The sequence below is a fragment of the Pipistrellus kuhlii genome, unplaced genomic scaffold, assembly GCF_014108245.1.
Source record: "Pipistrellus kuhlii isolate mPipKuh1 unplaced genomic scaffold, mPipKuh1.p scaffold_m20_p_18, whole genome shotgun sequence".
Lineage (NCBI taxonomy): Eukaryota > Metazoa > Chordata > Mammalia > Chiroptera > Vespertilionidae > Pipistrellus > Pipistrellus kuhlii.
The window spans coordinates 17,656,632-17,676,673 of NW_023425493.1; the positions used below are offsets into that span (position 1 = coordinate 17,656,632).

Genomic DNA, 20,042 nt, shown 5'->3' on the forward strand with positions numbered 1-20,042 from the left:
ACGCCCGGCGCTTTATATAAGCCTCCCACCCGCCAATCGCGAAGGGCCGCCAACCATTCTGGGGCGGGCCGACACGCCCTCATGAGCTGCGCGCGGCCAATCGGAGCCCGAGGAGGGGCGCCGAAGCCATTCGAACCTTAGTCCCGCGGAGCAGTCTCTTAAAGGGGACGCGGTGTGCAGGCGGTTAGCGACCTGGACGGGTGGCGGGCCTGGGCTCAGAAAGTAGGTGATAGGGTAGGAGACTTAGCCCCCTGTATTGTTTGTAGGAAAAGGTTCTGGCTTGTGCGCTGGCTTGCCAGAACCAAAGCAAAACAAACCATTTGAACTTTTCACCGTGGAGGTGGACTTTGCTCTGCAATAAAGTCCGGATCCTCCCTGATTACCCCATGCCCCACTTCCATTTCCAGGGCGCCTCACACTTGAAACCTTGTGGTCACCTCTGGCAGAAATGGAGATGACAGCAAAACGTGGCAAGGGATACCCATGGATAACAAAATAGCATTACTACAAGATATTTAATAGATACTAATTTTGTATGAGTTCCTTACCCCCTAGAAACAATCAACCTCTCTCTCTCTCTCTCTCTCTCTCTCTCTCTCTCTCTCTCTCTCTCTCTCTCTCTCTCTCTCTCTCTCTCTCTCTCTCAGCATCTGTTCATGGTAAACTCGAAAAACGAAAAAAAAGAGTTTCTAAAAGTTCCTACATTTTGGTTGCTTATCAAGGAATTGTGTCTAGGTTCAAAAGCCAGCACCTATCACTTTGTTCTCTAGATTTAAAAACAAACACAGTTGTCACATAGGTTCCGATGGAAGGTGGTACAGGTTCTCCACAATGATTTTTCTCCAGCAGGAGGGCTGACCAGCCACCCTTGGAAAAATCTAGCAAGTTCTAAAAATATAAATAGAGAAGTTCTGTGTTCTCATCATGATGTCATAATTTTATTTTGTGCCAAGGTAAAAACATTGGGGAAGAGTGTTCCAGAATTCTTTGGTCAGTCAACCATCTACTGACCCTTAGTACACGACTTTAAGGTAGAATCACCACAGGGTTGTCCAGGGTCCTGGACAGTCAGTCCCAGTTAGTCCCACTTAAACTCCAGCACAGACCTGCCTGATAATTCTGGGTACATAATCTCCAAACACTTTAGTCTCTCCAACTCTAAAAGGGAGAAATCACATACACATCTGCTCCATTATGCAGAACATAAATGATAACTCAGCCACAGTCTGAATCGTGAAACCAAGCACATGGGAGTCTATGTGGAACAGTTAGCCTGACTAGGATTTGGCCAAGTGGTGTATAGTGTTAAGTCCTTACGCGGTGTTATTGATAGGTTTTGTAACTTTAAGTGAAATGATGTATAATGAAACCAATTTTTACCATAGGCTAATAGACATAGGAGTAAAGTTCATATGACATCTCATTGTTATAAGGAAAAGACATTGAACAAAATGACATTTGAGGACTCGCTGTATTTAGTTAGGAGAAATGCTAGTGAAAGGTGGGCTTGATTGTGGCCAATTCACAATCAGAGTCCTCCAAAGGATGTGAGGCCTCAGTAGCATTACCGGCGCCCACAAATGATTGATGGCAACTGAGACACCAGTCCATGAGGCCCAGAGTGCCTCTCCTCTAGGAATTTTCAGCTCACATAAAGAAGGACATAAAATAATAACAAGTAATTACAAAAGCAACCTGTATATTTGGAGTAATAACATGAGAAATGCTTTCTTCTATTCTCTCTTTAAGAGTTATTAGTCACTATAAAACACGTATTTAAGAGCACAGGCTCTGAAGACAAGCTTCCTCAGTTGGAATCCCAGTCCCACTTTTTACTTGGGGTCCAACCTTTGGAAAGTGGTTTCACTTTTCTGTGCCTGGTTCTTTTTCATCTTAAAAGAAGGTAGCAGTGCCTACCCCTTAAGAGTTTTTGTGAGGCTAAAAGAAGGTAACATGCAAAGCTCTTAGAACAGCCTAGCACCTAATAAGCCACCAATGTATGATAGTTATCAGAACACATCACCCCCAACACCACGTTGGGGTGGGAGAAGAGACATGGGGGGGTGAGGAGGGACTTAGATGGGAGAAAGAAGTTGTATTTGAGGAGGGTATTGAAAAGGACCCACAAGTTCCAAGTAGGATCCACAAGTTCCAAGCAGCAGGAGCAACAGAATCCCACACAGGGAGCATCCCACTTGGCAGGCATGCCAGGCACCACAGTAAGTGGGAAAGGCAAGAAGCAGAGGCTGGGCCTACATGATAGTGGGCCCCTGGGAGCTACTAACGGTTGTTGAGTAAGAGAACCACAGAATGGACCCTAGAACAGTCAGTACACTTAATTATAGAGAGGACCACTATTGTAAGGCTCTTATGGGAGTTTAGGCAAAGGGTCATGCGGCCTGAACTAGTGATATCTAGGAAGCCACTACCCACCCAAACAGGTCATGTATAGAGCCAGACTTCATGAAGCCTTCCTGACCCACGTGAGCAGGGCATTTCGCCATCCTGCATCGCATGAAGCATTCTTCACCTTTGCCCTCTCATGCCCCTCCCTGGCTGCGCTCTAAATGAAGACAAAAGCCCATCTATACCGGGAGATAGTGAAAATATTTAACAACTGGGTGACCCAGGCACTAACCATCAGAACTGAGTCCCAGAGGCCCTTAGAGAGCCTGCAGTGGGGAAGGGAGGGGGAGGGGAGTGGGAGGGTGGAGGCCGGGCTTCTGCAGGAAGAACTGAATGGCCAGAAAGGGAGGTACCCAAGGGGCCTAGGGCAGAGGCTCTGCCAGCTGGCATGGAAGCATTTCCGTATTTCAACAACTTGCCCTAGCAGTGCAAGTACTGAGTGATGGATTATGCACTTGGATGAATGAGCCCTTAATGGTGATATTGTCTGCCAGGCACTGTGCTAGTCACTTTGCAGGCCTTATTTATCACCCTTATAAAGTTCTAAAAGCACATGTCATTTTCTCCATTTACAGAACAGGAAACTAGGACTCTGAAAGGTTAAGTAATTTCCCAAAGTCATACAACTGTAGGAGGAGAGGAGGGACTCCACTGAGGTTCAAACCTTGTTTCATCTCTTACTTGCCGGGTGACTTTTGAAAAGTTATTTCACATCTAGCTGAAATGAGAAAACCATGTCCTCGTTCAATTATTTAACCTTTCTGTGCCTCTGTCACCTACTGTGTGAAATGAAAAAATGAAAAATACCTACAGTGCTTAGTACAGTCTAGCAGCACATAAGCACTTTCTAAGTCTAGTTGCTGTTACTGTTATACCAGTGCCTAGCTCAGTACTGAGCACATGGTAGGTGCCCTGTTTGTGCTTGTTGGCTTATGAATGCTTTTTTTCTACTGCACCACATAATAGGTGCTCAATAAATGTCTGCTGCCTTCAGATTGAGCATGGTCACTATTATCATCAGGATTTTCTCTAATCCTGAGATAGAAAAATGGTAACTTGAGAACTTATTTCTGGAGGGTCTGGGCTCTGATGATCATCAAGCTTCACCTCCATTTACCAGAAAAGGTGGGAAGATCTATAACAAATTCTTCTAAGTTTTAGGAAGCAAGTCATTAAATTTGCTGTCATCGATCTTTGCTATTTCCTCATTTAAAAAAACAACAACAAAAACAAAACACACCACACGACTCTGAGCACTATGAGAAGCATTAGGGCTATCAGAAAGACAGGAGGAGCCCTGCTCTGGAAGAAATGGCCAAGCATATCCAGGGGATCTGTGCTGTCCTTCCACCCCCCATCTTCCCAGTTTGGCATGAGCAGATTAGCATGCCTAGTACTAGCCACAGTTCCCACTCAGAATCCATCCATGATCTCCTGGTTCATAGGCTGATGCTCAACAACTGAGTCATGTTGGCCAGGTCTGAATTCTTTAGGTAAAAAGCTCTATAAAAGTACAATATAAGCACTTTATATAAGCAATACTCCTCTTGCTCTTCTGAGAACAAATACACTTTTTAATCCAACTTTTTCTCTCTCACAAGGCTGCATCTTTTTCAGCCTTTTTTCCCTGGGCTGCTTGACTACTGTAGAATTTATCCCCAAGTAGCATTTGATTAGGGGTGAAACCAAAGCCTGTTTTCTTTCCTCATCCCCATTTCCTTTTCTAAACTATTACAGCCCCACCCTTCTTCTTGAACTGAATTTCCTATCTTGGTTCAGAGACCCTTTGGTTGTTTTTATGATCATCCTTGTCATACCCTGCTTTCTGAAATACTCCTAAGGAAAGCAAATCAATAAGCACAGCGCTCAAACCTCATTAAAATGGTCTAGTACCCTCTCAAGGCACAGAATGAGGGAACACCACCATATAAAACCCATTCTGTTCAATACAGTAGCCACCAGGCCAATGTGGCCCATGCAACTGAGGAACTGAATTTTAAATTCCATTGAATTCAAACCGAAAAACTGAAACATGATCAATAAAACCCTTGTCCTGAAAACCAACTTTATCCTATATAATAAAGCCTAATATGCAAATTGACCCAAAACAGTCACTATGAAACGCACTGACCATCAGGGGGCAGACACTCAACACAGGAGCTGCCCCTAGGCCAGCCAAAGCAGGTGCCAGCAAGCCCGCGCCCTCCCCTCCACCCCACTTCCTGATCACCCCACATAGCCCCATAGAGGGAGGTGACCTGCGGCCAAGAGGAGCAGGGCTAGCCGACAAGTAGGCAGTGGCAGGGGGTGGGGCTGGCGAGTGAGCCACACGAGGCCAGTCAAGGCGGGTGCCAGTGAAGGCCCTGATTGCCTTGCTGGTCACCCCACAGATTGGCCCTAATCGCAAGCCAGGCTTAAGGACTCTACCCATGCACAAATTTCATGCACCGGGCCTCTAGTTGTGTCATATTTCTGCAGTTTGAAAATTTAGTTTCAGAGTGGAAGGTATATTGTAAAACACAGCAGATTTCAGTCTAAGTACAAAAAAGAGAATGCAAACTATCTCATTAATATTTTAAGAATAGCTACATGTTTAAATGTTAAAATTTTGGATTTACTGGGTTAAATAAAAGATATTAAACTTAATTTAACCTGTTTCTTTTTAGATATGTGGCTCAAATTATATTTCTATCGGAGAACATTGTCCTAGGGATAATAAAGGGATAGGGAGGGGTGGACTTATAAATATGCATAAGCATATTGTGAGCAATGAACAAAGGTCCTTGATTGGAGAAGAGGAAAAGGAGAGGAAAGATAAAGTAAAAAGGGAATGAAACAACAACAACAACAAAAAAAACAGTTGTGGAGTTGAGGAGAAAATCAAAGGAAAATGTAGAAAACAGAGCTAACTGGCCAGCAGAGAATTCTTTCTAGAACTGAGAAGTTGCCACAGAAGTAGAGAAACACAAGCCAACGTTTCTGAATATGATGATCCAGCCATTATCACAATATTACTTTTTAATCCAAAATACATACATGCAAACTTAAATCATAGAAAGAGTACTCACTCGGGTAGTATCGTTCTCGTGTGTTGTTAGGGTGCATTCATCCTTTTCATCTTGAAGTTACAGGGCCATTTGTTTTCAACGTGCCACTTGCCTGCACACAAGCTTTCAGTGGTCTCCATGGCATTTATGGCAAAAATCCACTCCTTGGGCCTGGTCTCCAGCGTGGTACACAGCACACTGCCAAAAACAAACAGCCCGAAATGGTGAACAGGGCCCGCTGTGCATGAGCAGAATTGCAGATGGTCCTTACCTGGTAAAAGTGGGGAGCTGGACTAAATTATTGTTCCTCAAACGGTGACTGCACGTTAGAATCACCTGGGGAGCCTTTAACTATGGAGACGCCCAGGTCTCACCCCAGATGCTTTAATCAGAATCAGGCACTGGGATTTTTTAAAGCTGGGTAGGTGATCGAAATGTGCAGCCATGTTTGAGACCCAGTGGACTAGCTGATGGTTTCAGGATCCTTTCAGGTCTAGAATTCCATGATTCTATTATATAAATCGAGGCAAACCTTTCCAACCTCTCTACCATCCTGAGCAACATAAATGCCCCCACCTCTTCCCCAGCTAGACAGGTCTAATCAAAAGCATATGTCACCCTGGCCTGCGTGGCTCAGTTGGAGTGTCGTCCAATTTACCACTAAGCGGTTGCAGGTTTGATTCCTGGCCAGGCATATACCTCGCTGTGGGTTCAATAGCCTGGTCTGGGTGTGTACAGAAGGCAACTGGTCGATGTTCTCTCTCACATTGATGTTTCTCTCTCTTTCCATCCCGCTCTCTCTAAAATCAATGAGCATATCCTCTGGTGACAAAAAAAATAAATAAAATTTAAAAAATGCCTCCTCTATTTCCTCAACAAAATGCCCTCTCCCTGGTGCCCAAGTTCTGTACTACCACTTCCTCCAAGAAGCCTTCTGTGCCCATTGGTGTTTACAGTGCTCACTTGGAAACACACAGTCCTTTGTTACTTAAAACCACAATATCACTTATCTTGTGATGCCCTTACTTTGGTTTTGTATTTTGTTTACTCACATGTTATTTAAGTTGTATGTAGATATAGTTCTCAGTTCCCAGGAACATTATAAAGTCCCAGGAGATACTGCATTACACTTTTTTTGCATCCTGCCTCATCTACACCAGAACCATAAATATTTGTATCAAAGGATCAATAACTATTTGATAAATTAATTAATGAGCAACCAAAAGTTGAAGCTAAAATATTCAGACAGCCAATTCGAGGGTTAAAAAAAAAAAAGGAATACTTAATATAAATTTTTCTAGTGGCACATTAGCCAAATTATTACTACAAATACATTTCAATTTACCCTAGCTCATAATTTAATTATTTATGACCGTAAGCTCAACTATTTCCCTATAAAAGCTATTTTCACATAAAACAAGTTGATTTTTGATACAGTTTGCTTTTTCTGCCATGCTATTTACAAATGTGTGATTCTATTACTGAGAAAGTAACTGCTCACCTGTTCTGATTAAACATTTATTATAGGTTAGTGATGTACTGAAAACCCCACTGGGTATCAGCACCTCATTTAGGGGCAACTTATATATCTTTCAGCCAATACAAAAGTCTTCCTCTTCTTGCCATTCCCATCCTAATAAAACGAATTTTAATTCGTTCAAAAGTCAAGTTCATTTTAGATCAACACAGCTTATCTAAATGATGCCATAAAGGCTCATTCAGTTTGAAAACCAGAAATCACTACCTCTTTTCATACTCATTTTGACTAAGCAAATTCCAAGTAATCATACAGACACACCCTCCAGGGTAAAAGGAAATGTAATACCTGCTGTCTGACTAGGAGCTAGGGTGTGGATTAGCAGATTTATGTTTATAAGGCAGTCCCAGCTCTTTTGAGGAAAAGGACGGTAACACGGGCAGCATTCTCACATCCTTCCTTGCATCATCATTGTATAAAGTTATCTGAGCCCAGCTCCTCTCCTAATAAGCAACAATTTCTTTAGAAATGCTGGGGGGGGGGGGGGGGGGGGGGGAACCACTTTGGGGAGAAAAGGTGTCCTTTAAAAGTTAAGGTGGACTAAACATTATTCCATAGGAGAATTAGTCAAGAAAGAAAACCTACAGGTAGTTATAAAATATTCTTTTAAGAAGAATAAGATTTTGATTCCCTGTCTCTCCTCCCCTCTTCCCCCTCTTCCCTCCCCCACCCTCCCCCTCCCCCAAGACTGAGTAATGCTTGGGAAGTTTCAGAGGCACGTGGTTGGTAAGGTCAAAACCACAAGGAGCCCTTTTTTCAGTCCGGCTCTTTCAGTTTGATTTTGAATTTGCCCACGCGTGATGGCGTGAACGCATGTCACTGTGGCTGTTCCCATCAGTGTGTGTCTGGTAAATTGTTTTCGTGTGTGTCAGTGGTGTGTGTCAGTGGGTGTTGGTGGGGAGAGGGATCTGCTTAGTCAGTTTGGCCTCCAGGGGCTGAATGAAAGCTCTAGTCTGAATCAATGTGAGGGCTTTTGATGTCTCTTTTCTGTTATGGAGGGGACTTACGGTTTATTTGTTTTGAGGCGTATAAATGATTTTGAAACTATTGCACTTCGTTTAGTTTGGGGGCCAATATTATGTTTTTCAATGTGTTCCCAATTGGTTAGAAGAATTGGGTTTATTTAAAAAAACAAAACAAAACAAAACAAAACAAAACAAAACAGGTGCCTGTGCTTGAGGAGGAAAAGGAACCCTTTACACTCCCCCTCTCACCACTCCCCCTCTCACGGAGGGGAGAGTAAAATAGAATGAAGAAAGGGAAATGGCATCTCTCTCCCTCTCTCTCTCTCTCTCTCTCTCTCTCTCTCTCTCTCTCTCTGTCTCTGTCTCTGTCTCTGTCTCTCTCTCTCTCCCATGAGATCTAACTAGACTGGAAGGGTTTGACAAACAATTAACAATCCTTCCCACTCAGCCGCTGTTTCCCAAAATAGCATCTCCTTGGCTGCCAGGGAAGATGGGGGCCTGCAGGGGAGGAAGACACAAAGGTGCCCTCTTTCTGAAGCCCGCGCTCTGCGATCTGGAAGGCAGAGGGGGAAGCCCAGGGGATTAAATTAGCAGGCAGCCCAGGCTCCACCTGGAAGGGAAATAGATGATAGGCTTTAAAGACAGGAAACTGCTTCGCACTCCAAAATAGTAATTTTCAAAAGCAACACAGGATGGATGCTGGGGGCGGGGTTCTCTCCCCTCTGTTCATCATTTGGAAGGAAATCACCCTTTAAGATGCAGCTCATTGAAGGAGCCAGGTCCTCTGGCATTCTGCAATTCTGCTCACCTCGCCCCCTCCTTGGAAGGACGGTTCCAGCCCTTCCTCACACCTGACCCCCAGGCGCAGACATTGCTCAACGCCAGGTCCAGAGAGGTCTGGTGAGGCCTGGGGTTGTCTTTTCTTCTCCTCGCTCTGCCTTGTCCTCTTTCTCGCTTGCTTCCCTTTCCCCTGTTCTGCATACAGCAGCCTGCCATGCTTACCTCTCCCTCTCTCTTTTCTCTGGAAAACTGCCTCTCACACTCCCACATGTCAATTTGCTCTGCCAGCCCAGGCTCTCTGAGATGTCTCCTGTCATGATGGGGATGGGGATGGGGATGGGGATGGGGATGGGGATGGGGATGGGGATGGGGATGGGGATGAGGAGGGAAAGCACTCAATGCACTGAACAAAGGGAACAGACCGGCAGCACGTGGTCCAGAAGACCAGGAATCTGAAGATAGAGGAGGAACGGAAGGACCGAGCGTGCCCCCTGAGGATTAACAGATTACACATGTCAAATGGGAGTCTAGATGTTGCTGTTTTTAAATTGCCCCGAAAATATACCCAGTGGGTATTAGAGCAGCTATGGAAAATAGAGATCTGTTCCACAATTTAATTCACAATCCAGCTTCTAGAAACCGTGGGCTTGGTTCCATTTGCATTGTGCATATGCTTCCCCTGTGACAGTGGCATTCTAGCTCATGGTCTGATCATACAGCCACATCCCTCTGAGACTGGGACTTCCCAAGGGCAGCTATAGGCCTCCTGTGTGTATCCTCAGTGGCTTGCATAGCACTTGGTCCAAGACACCTATTCAAATATTAGAAGGACTCAAGAGTATTGGGGAGGATGGATGGACAGACAGATAGATGGATGGATAGGAGAATAAATAGTAGAGGGAGACATTTGGAATATTCATACATTATCTCTTTTTTTCCTGATATCCTAGAAAAGGAAATATATAATTGGCAAACTTTCTTCTGAAAAGTAGGCAAGACAGAGGAGTGATCTGATTGACTCTGATGTTCCAAGACTTGTTCCCCATTTGTCCTCTTTAGCACCTAGCACTGTACAGAGTTACACTCAACACGCAGTTGTGAAATTAATAATTTAGAGGGGAGCTATTTTCCTTGAAGAAAGGGTTTTCAGGAAAGAGGATGGAGGAGTGACACAAATACAGTGCTACTTTACCTTCTCACCCTTGACTCCGTGAAACAACCCCAGGATGAGAGACCATGGACAGCCTTGGAACGTAAAGAGAGAAGAATGGGAGTATATGCATGTGATGTGATATTTCCAAAGGACCCTCCTTCAAAGGCGTTTGCAGCTGACTCAAACATTAGACTTTCAGATCCAGAGATACTTACATTCAAGGGCTCTGTATGATCGAGGGATATTAATTACGGAGCAAGGTTAGCGCCAGAACAGTAGGCAAAATAGAATGCTTGCGGCTCAGAGAGCACACTTCTGCTCTGCCCCAGCCGGAGTGGGAGAAAGGCTGTGTGAATCTATAAAGGGCTGGAATGATGCTAAGCAACTACGTGATTATGCAGATATATAACCAAAATTGAGTATAAGGACAAGATAGCTTAGTCTGGATTTGTCACTCAGTTAGCTTTAAGGCCATTCATGTATTCAATTCTTCCCCCACTGCCCAAGCCCCACAAAAAAAACCCAAAAAAAAACAAAACCCAGAAACCCCAGAGCGCTGAGATTTACATAGTCCAGGAGCTTTACCAAATTCTGAACACAGAATGTGCCTGGGAGGTATTAGAAAGGGCAGTTAATTGGTTGGCTCCTGAATGTGTTAATCCTGAGCAAAGCAGTGTTACTGCCTCATTAGCACATTAATTCTACAGACTATTCTCTGCAGTCCTGTATCACTTAATATCCTGGGCATTTCTGCAGGTTGTTTTACAAAATCAAGTTGCATTGACAAGAATTGCAAACTAAGACTCTTGGCTCAAAAGCCCTTGTTCTGGAACATTTTAGATTAAGAAAAGATAAGGGTGTAAATACGTGCCTGAAATACTGAGCCTGGCTCTTCCTTCTCTGCTCAGAAAACCTGTAGTTGGTCCGGGCACGGTCAAGGTCCCTTGCCTCTACTGAAGTACACAGTGAGAGGTGAGCGGTTTTGCAACCCCAGCTGTGCTGGAAGTAGTCTCTGGGACCAGTGAAGGCCTCGATGTCCCCAGCTCTGCACTCCCAGAACCACTCTCCCACATGAGAAGGGCTCAGTTACTCCAAAGCCAGTCCTTCAAGTTGGAGTTCATTGCCACATTAGTTTTTCATGCACCTTATTTTTGCATACATTTTCTATGGTCTTCTGCATGCATGTCTTCCTGCTTACTAGATTATAAAATGGTTCATGGTAGGGACCTTTTTTCAACTTCTGTTTCTCTAGTAGAATCCAGCCTACTGTCTTATATCTAATTAATACCCATAAATATTGGTTGCTTCAAATTTTCACGAGAGAGAGAGAGAGCAAGGGATAGTAGAAAGAATACTGGATAAGGAATCAGATCTTCTCGTGGATTCTGCCACTAGCCAGCCAGTGACCCTGTGCAAGTCATGGCACTTCAGTCCTCAGGATCCTAATCTGTGACGTGATAAGGTTCAAATAAGGTCCCTCTAGTTCTCACACACTAGATATAGAGGAATTAGAAGGATTTTGAGTAGCCTAACTTTATTTGCTAAATTAGTGGCTGTGGAGGAATATTTAAAGGAAAAAGGAGATGAGATGTGTCCTAAAGGTTTCTGGGATTTATTAAAATCCCTGCAGTTTGGGTTCTAATTGAACAAAATGTAAGAGGACAGAAATAACCATCATAATATTTGAGTTAATCAACTTAGGAAATAAATTCTTCCATTTCAGTCATCAGATGAAGATTCACTGATTATCTACTATAGCCCAGGCACAGCCAGGGCCCCGGAAACACCAGGATGGGGATGGCCCCCTCCAGCAGTATGGCCTCCACACAGCTCACCTCCTTGTAGGGCAGACAGGCTGGTGGGAGTGTAGAAATTCATTGTGATCAGTCCTACAGGAGGACTGTGTGCAAAAAGACAAGAGTGGGATCAGAGGGCAAAGGCAACTCCTCTGTGATGCAGGGCCGGGGACAAAGGGAGAGCTGGGGACCAAGGATCACGGTGCTAGAGAAAGAGGTTTGACCTACTTATTCTTCTATTAGTTGAAGATGAGGATAATGAACAAAAAGATGGGGGTGGGTAGGAGAGCTCCAGCCACAGTCCAACCCTTAATCTTTCCTCACAGCACCTAGGACACCCCACTCTCCTGTGTTGTTCACTGAAGTATATCTAATATCTAGGACAGTGGCTGGCACTTAGTGTGTTCAAGCCATTGTTGTTGAGTGAAAGAAAAAAAAAAAGAATACAATAAAACATCTCCTCTGTCACCTTATCCCTAACTACCTTTTGACCACTTCAGGATGGTACACGGTGGCATCACAGAAGCCAAGGAAGATTCCAACAAAGGAAGTCTATCCAGCGATGTTAATTCATGTCATATATTGCAGAAAAGACAAGGGAAATTAGACTGAGACGTAGATTGGACAGTTGGGAGTGTCCGGGTGACCTCCCCAGCAGCAGAGTAACTGGAGTGCTGGTGACATACAGCAAGTCCTTCTGCAGAGCTTTGGAGCAGAGGTGAGGAGTAGAGACAGCTAGCAGACAGCTTGCTCTTAACTCGGTGCCATGAAGAAAGTAGAGAGAGAAACCCAGGAACTTGGGAGAGTTTCTGAAAGTTGAGAACAATTTGCAGAAAGCCAAATAAACTACATCCAGGGGAGGGCCATAGGGAATAAGAGGAAAGGGAACCAACCAATATTGAGTTCCCATATCGCTTAATCCTCTCAACACTCTTGGGAAGGTGCTTGGAGATGATTTTTGAAACTTGCTCAAGACATGCTACAACATGGATAAACCTCCAGAGCATTATGCTAAGTGAAATAAGCTGGTCACAAAGACAAACATAATGAGGTACCTAAAGTAGTCAAATCCATAGGACAGAAAACAGAATGGTGGTGACCAGGGGCTGGAAAAGGGGTAATAGAGTGGTGTTTATTGAGTCTAGAGTTTCAGTTTGGGAAGATGGAAAGTGTTGGACAACAATATGAATGTACTTACCACTAATGGACTGTATACTATAAATGGCTTAAATGGTGAATTTATGTTACATGTACTTACCGCAATTTAAAAAAAAGTTCTTAGATTACACAACTAGTGTAAATTGAGGAGGTGGGATTCAAATCCTTGTCCGGCTGGGAAATCTCTGCCCTTTTCTATATATATGAAGTTGAAGCTACAGCAGGGAGAGAAATAACTGGTGGGGAAAGGTCTTGGGGGAGTAAGAAGAGGGACCAGCCCAGAGCAAAAAGTAGAACACCTCTGCTGAGACTGAAGCCAAGGAGGTGAAGGGAGGTAAAGGGAGATGGGTTGCAGGTCCCTTGGTGGCTGAGAAGATAAGGAACTTCTGAGAACCTCTGCTTTCTTTGTGAAGTTGGAGGCAAAGGGGGGTGGGACCAAGCAGGGAGCTTGAGGGAATGAAGAGCATTTGGATAACTGTTATGGACAAAACCGACCAGGGTTATATATATAAATAAATGCCAAGCAGAGTTGAGATTATGGCCATCATGCCTAATTAAATATATGGATAAATTCCATGGAGAGCTCCCTCTGAGGAAATGGGCAGTTATCAGAAGTCCATTCGTTAGGTTGACAAGTACAGGCACAATGGGAAGCATTAGTCATACTCCTAAGTCACCAGGAGCCCTGGAAAATGGGTGATTTGCTTACAGACTCAAGGTGCAGCTGTGAACAGCTAGAAACCTCCTGCTGCAAAGAAACCAGTTCAAGAACCAACAATCAAAATGGTTCAAGTGTAATCAGTCTCAAGTGGTAGTCCCCCTGCCTGTGCAGAAAGAAGCTTCAACTTCAAATCGCCTTGAGCTGCCACCATCAAGCAATGAGAATTTTCAGTCGCACAGAGAGATGATGCTCACCCCAGGAAGCAGCATCTTCAAATTATGAAAGACAGCAGCAAGATCCAGGCACCAAATACCTTTTGCCTTTTGTTCTAAGGCACATGTGCCAAACACAAGGCCCGCGGGCCAAATCCGTCCCGCCAGGCCTTGCAATGTGGCCCGCACCGCGCTGTCATCACTGCACTCCACTGTGTTTCCATCACAATGACAGTTTATGACTGTTCAGTAAACCATTCGGCCCGCGATTTAGGCTGGATTTTAGATTTTGGCCCCTTCTCTGATTGAGTTCGACACCCCTATTCTAAGGGGTTGGAAAACAGTGGAAATGTCCCCAATACTTACTAAACAAATTACTTTTAATGTTATAATATGAGATGACCAAATTCTAATAATACAGCCTTTTCAGATTATCCTACTATTAATGGGTCCCCTAAGTATCTAATTTACAATTTACTGACTGCAAACTAAATGGATTTTTCCAAAGAAGAGTTTTTGAGGTAGCTGTAATGACAGGCACAGATTACTTTAACGAGCTCACTGTCACTCACTTTTATTATTTGGCCAATTTTTACGTGAAACTAGTTTCATGTAAGCCAGATAATTACAAGTTATCCCAAAAGAAATGAGTGGCTGCGTTGTTCATCAAATTAAAAAAAAAATGTATTTGGAAATAATTAGAGTCACAGGACAGCATTAAAGATAGTCCAGAGAGGTGCCACGTACCCTTTGCCAAGTTTCTTCTATGGTTACGTTTTATACTAATCATGATACAATATTGAAATCAAGAAACTGATACTGATATGAGATGTGTGCATAGTTCTATGTCATTATCACATGTGTAGATCCGTATGACCACCACTGCAATTAAAACCCATCACTAGCCGAAACCAGTTTGGCTCAGTGGTAGAGCATCGGTCTGCGGACTGAGGAGTCCCGGGTTCGATTCCGGTCAAGGGTATGTACCTTGGTTGCGGGCACATCCCCGGTAGGGGGTGTGCAAGAGGCAGCTGGTTGATGTTTCTCTCTCATTGACGTTTCTAGCTCTCTATCTCTCTCCCTTCCTCTCTGTAAAAAATCAATAAAATATATTTTTTTAAAAAGAAAGAAAAAAAATACCCATCACTAAAAGGTCTCTCTCATGCTACCTTTATAGTCACGCCCACCCCCTTTCCCCACCATTCCTTACCCTGGCAACCACTTATCTGTTTCCCATCGCTATAATTTTGTCATTTGGAAAATGTTGCAGAAATGAAATTATACAGTATGTGACCTTTTGAGATTGGCTTCCCCCCCACACTCAGATAATGCCCCTGAAATTTATTCAAGTTATTGCATATATAAATAGTTTATTCCTTTTTGTTGCTGAGTAGTATTCCATAGCATAGAGATAGCATTGTATAACCATTTTTCTATGGAGGTATATTTTTGTTGTTTCCCATTTCAGGCTATCCTTCTCTAATAAAAAAGAAATATGCAAACTGACTGTACCTTCACTACACTCACAAGCCCTGCCCACCCAGCCAATCAGGGCAAGTACACAAATTAACCCAACCAAGATAGTGATTAATTTGCATATCCAGGCCAGAGCGAAGACTGAAGACAGTATAGAAAGAGGCCAAGTGCTGCAGAAGGGAGCAAAGCTGCGGAGAAGCAAGCAAGTGGGGCCGCGGAGAAGGAAGGGAAGCAGGCGGGGAGGGGAGAAGGGAGAGAAGCCGGCAGGGCAGCTGAAACCGCAGTAGAAAGCCCTATTGTAGGAATCTTCCTGCAAGGGGCCTCTAGTCTATACTTATATTAGGATAATATGCAAATTGATCAGAATGCTGTCACATAATGACCAATCAGCAGGAGGGCAGGGCAGCAGAGCTCCATGCAGTGGAGAGCTGCAAGCAGCGGTGGGCGGGCCAGCCAGCTGAGGCAAGTGGCAGCAAACTACTTGCATACGAATTCGTGCACAGGGCCACTAGTTACAAATAAAACTATGGAGAACTGAATACAGGTTTCAGCATATACACACTTTAATGTATATACACTTAAATGTGTACACACCTTCTCTGGGGTCAATTGCCAGAAGTGTAACTGCTAATAAGTACCTATCTAGTTTTTAAAGAAATGTCCAAACTATGTTCCAGAATGTTGATACCACTCTCTTTTTCCACCCACAATGAATAAGCGGTCCAGTTTCTCCACATCCTTATCAGAGTTGTCACTACTTTTAATTTCAGCCGTTCATATAGGTGTGGTGATGGCTCACTGTGGTCTTAATTGGCATTTCCCTAATGACTAGCAATGTTGTACATATTTCTGTAAAGATATTAAGTTTATAATTGGTTCCAGGTTTCCTTTTGGCAAATCATTTCACTCTCTCCAACCCTCAATTTTTTTTTTCATCTGTAAAATGAGAAAATTTAACTATATCACCTCTAAACAACCCTCCAGCTATAACCACTAGATCCACCCTGGGTGAGTTTGTTTGCAAGGTGAGGAGCTTTTAATTTTCCCTCTGGGCACCAGCTATTCCCATCTGCCAAGAATTGACAAGTAATGAATCTTAGCTGTGGCCTTCATTGACATTTCCATGAAACCCGTGACAACTCCCCATGGGCTTCATTTGGCCCTCAGGCCTTATTCAGCATTTAAGTCACATCATCAAAGGCTGAGCAAAAAGGCTCAGGCTTCCACGAATTTATTAAGGGACTTTATTGATTTTCTGATTCATTGTAAAAATTTTTATTCCTTTGTTCTCAAAGTTCACTCCAGAGCAGAGTTTTGAGTAGGTGATACCTTCGAGTTTTCATCAAGCATGCACCAAGTGCCTACTGTGTGCAGATACGGTGGTGCACTGGGAAGAGCACAAGCCCGTATATGGAGAGGGACTGGATTTGAATCATGCCTCTGCCTCTTAGCAAGTGTGACCTTGTCAAGAAACATAACTTATCTGAACTTCAGCAACGTGAAGATAACACATGCTGATCAAGTGTTATCAGGAATAGAGATAACATATGCACTCAATAAGCGGTAGCTATGGTTATGTGGGACATAGGGAGCAAATCCTGGAGAAAACCTAGAGGACAAAAGACATGACCCTGTGCAATGTGCCTATACACACACAGACACACACACACACAAACAAACACACACACACACAAACACACACACACACAAACACACACACACCCCTCTATTTCTTCATTAACTAATGCTGGGAAATAGATAGTTGCAAACCTGGCTTTATAAAACTAAGGCTGAGAAGTCAAATAATTTAAGATCACCCTGATATTACATGAAGAAGATGGAATTCAAACTGTGTCCTTAAGGGGTTTATAGTCTAGCCAGAGAGATAAGCTGGGCAGAAATAGATAAATACCAACACAGAATGGCCAAGTGCCAGTTGAATAGCAGAGCCAAAAAGCATTTACCAGTTTAGAGAGGGAGTTCATTCTGAGGATTGGCCAACTGGGAAAAGCGAAAGGAAAACAGAGGATTAGAACTTGCTCTGTCTCCCTGAATACCCCAGAGTTCCTAGATGTCACCATCACAACTGCTTGTTGGTCCTGGAAGCCCAGCCCTGCTGCTGCAGGGACAGAGGCAGCCCTCAGCTCTCCCAGTCCCCGCTCCTCTCCCTCCTCCCATTCGTTAATAGAATATTTATACGTAGGCCTTCCCAATTCACTCGGATGTGTTATCCAATCTGTGTTTTCCAGCATTATTACAGAGTGGTAAAATCTTCTATTAACACAGAGCCCAGGTCTATTTTATAGATATGCGTTCTAGATTACCTTTCTTGAAATCTTTTTCTATGACGTGAGCATGACTTGCTTGTAAGCATATGTCTGGGCCATTTCTGCACTTGGTAATTTTCAAAACTTCTCTTTGGGACTCTATTGTCTACATAGTCTGGCTTACAGTGGGCACTGCTGAAATTCATTTTGCCAACATACTGTGTATTGAGGGGCTCCTAGTTGCCAGGCACTGGAACACGGAGTGTATGTTCTATGAATGGCTGATTAACTAATGAAGGCCATCAGAATCTAATCTGAATATCAATATCCACGGCAGATTATTAGTAAATAAACTCTACAGCATTAATGAAATACAGGGTCTATAGTGACAGACAGAGAACTCCCAATTCCTTGTGGCAGAGAACAATCCTTGACAATTTCATCATTGGGCCTATAAACACATCATCATTGTAGATGGATTTTGAGTCAGCAAAGCTGGGCAAATTCACACATCTTTGAAATTTGATCTTAATTTCAATTGCAAAGGCCTAAATTGGGTTAGAGCAGCTTGCCTTCTGTCTTCACCCCTCCTGGATCCTCAGGGATCAATGACTAATTCATTCTTTAAAAGTAAGGTAGAGGGCAGCCCAAAGACTCAGCCTCAGGGGTTCCATCTGGTTTGCAACTTCCTGTGTGTAATGCACAAAGTATTGGTAGCTGTTTTGTGAGTAACAGAGCACAGGCTTTAAGATCTTTTAAAGCACGTCGAAGGGTTGTATTCAGCAGCTGATGAGACTCCAAATGTTTTCCTTTTTATTATTCCCAGCCCTCCAAGTTTCTCCAGAATTATTATCTTTTAGAGTGAGTGTCTTCTCACATTGATCCCAGAATTCTTTATTTATGCTACGGTCACGTTGCTCAGAAAACAACAACAACAACAAAAACACAGAGCTTTTACTCAGTTCGGGTAACACCTTAGATCCACACTGGTACACCTCAAAAAAGTAAAAAAAAAGCATAGACTGCTTTAGCTAGAAGTTGAATATCTCATTTTTTTTCTTGGTTTCACTTCCTTTTCCATTCTGGTGGCTTCCCATTTTTGGTCTGTGGCCTCCTGTTCCCTGAATTTATTTTCCGTTTGAGAAGCTGTTTTCTCTAAAGCTGTTTTTCTTCTTGATTGTTCCCACTCTCTGGCCCTGCTTTGCTTCTTCAGAGGTCTGGCTGTTGCCACGGCACTTGCCTCAGACCCAGCCTCTGCTTGCCAGGGCTCCAGGCCAACTGGGCCTTCCACTCAGCCCCTCAGCTCCACTGTCCAGCTCCAACTGGCTCGGCTCAGAACCTGGGCCCTCACATTCTCTCACACAAAACCGCCAAGGGACAAATGCAGAAGCTCCTGCCTATTGGGCTCAGCGAACACTGAATTCAGGGGAGGAAGAGAAGAAAATGCATACATGACCAGTCCTCTCTAGAAGGAGCAGTTTCACATGCTCTCTAGGTCATTGATAAGAACTGATGGGATTTGTATTTCAAGAACTCTAATGAATTAAAGACCCCATGACAATAGAAAAAAAAAAATCTAGATTATATAACAGCTCTCAGACCTTACGAATGAAAAGATATTAGGTATCCGATTTGGGGCCCCCAAGATGACTTAGAACTCATACTCAGCACCTCTTCTCATAACCTTGAAGAAAAAAAGGTGCTTTGCATAAGAACCTTTGAATTCTGTCCTTATCCCTAATGTGTGTGTGTGTGTGTGTGTGTGTGTGTGTGTGTGTTGGGGGTGAGGGGCAGAAGGGGAGGGGTAGGGGGCTGGAATGTGGTTAGAATGTTTGGGATCCCTAATGTCATAGACAAGGCAATGACAAGATAAAGTATTAAATGTTGTAGAAACCTTGGAAGAGTTCAGACTAGTCTTTGGAGCATTGACCCTGAGCTCTGGAATGTCTTATTTCCCCTCTATGGTTTCAGTTGTAAGATGACACTGTTTTTTTGCACCAGTACATGAGTACTAGCTAATTAAAATACTATACTGGTTCATTCAAGAAGTATTTACTGGGTTCCTACTACATACAAGGCATCGTGCAAAGAGACTGTGTAATATGACAAAAATTTAAAAATAGCCAGCCATAAATAAACTCCATGATAGGATTATGTAAAACCTTCCAGATAATTTTAGCTCTTTGGATATATAAACAGGGCTTCCGGTTCCACTGTTTTGAATAAACTGACCTGTTTTTTTTTCCACTACCACCCCTTTCTTCCAAATTAATTAATTCATCTTAGTCTATGGCCAATTTCCATCTATTTTCTAATGGTATGACCAGAGCTGCCAATGTAATACTGTGCCCTGAACTCCAAGGGGGCAAACAGGGCAGAAACCCATTCTATGTTTTGCTGACTAAACCATGTCACCCAGCCTGGGTCAGTGTCCACCCAAAGAAACAATTCTCTAATTTGAACAAATGCCCTATATGTATTAGCTGTGGCCCTGTTTATGTCTTCAGTTGGCTCAGGGGCTAGAAATAGAATAAATGGGCAGAGCTGTGTGTTGTGATCAAACAAGATTCATAACAAAGACACA

The 20,042-nt window shown here is 43.5% G+C and overlaps 1 long non-coding RNA gene across 1 annotated transcript; it reads left to right on the forward strand.

Moving 5' to 3' along the window:
• Positions 1-2,262: 2,262 nt before the first annotated feature.
• On the forward strand, positions 2,263-11,224 carry LOC118721304. Its single transcript, XR_004988693.1, has 3 exons — positions 2,263-2,407; positions 4,711-4,713; positions 11,212-11,224. It is a non-coding gene; the product is annotated as an uncharacterized LOC118721304 (long non-coding RNA).
• The last annotated feature ends 8,818 nt before the right edge of the window (positions 11,225-20,042 follow it).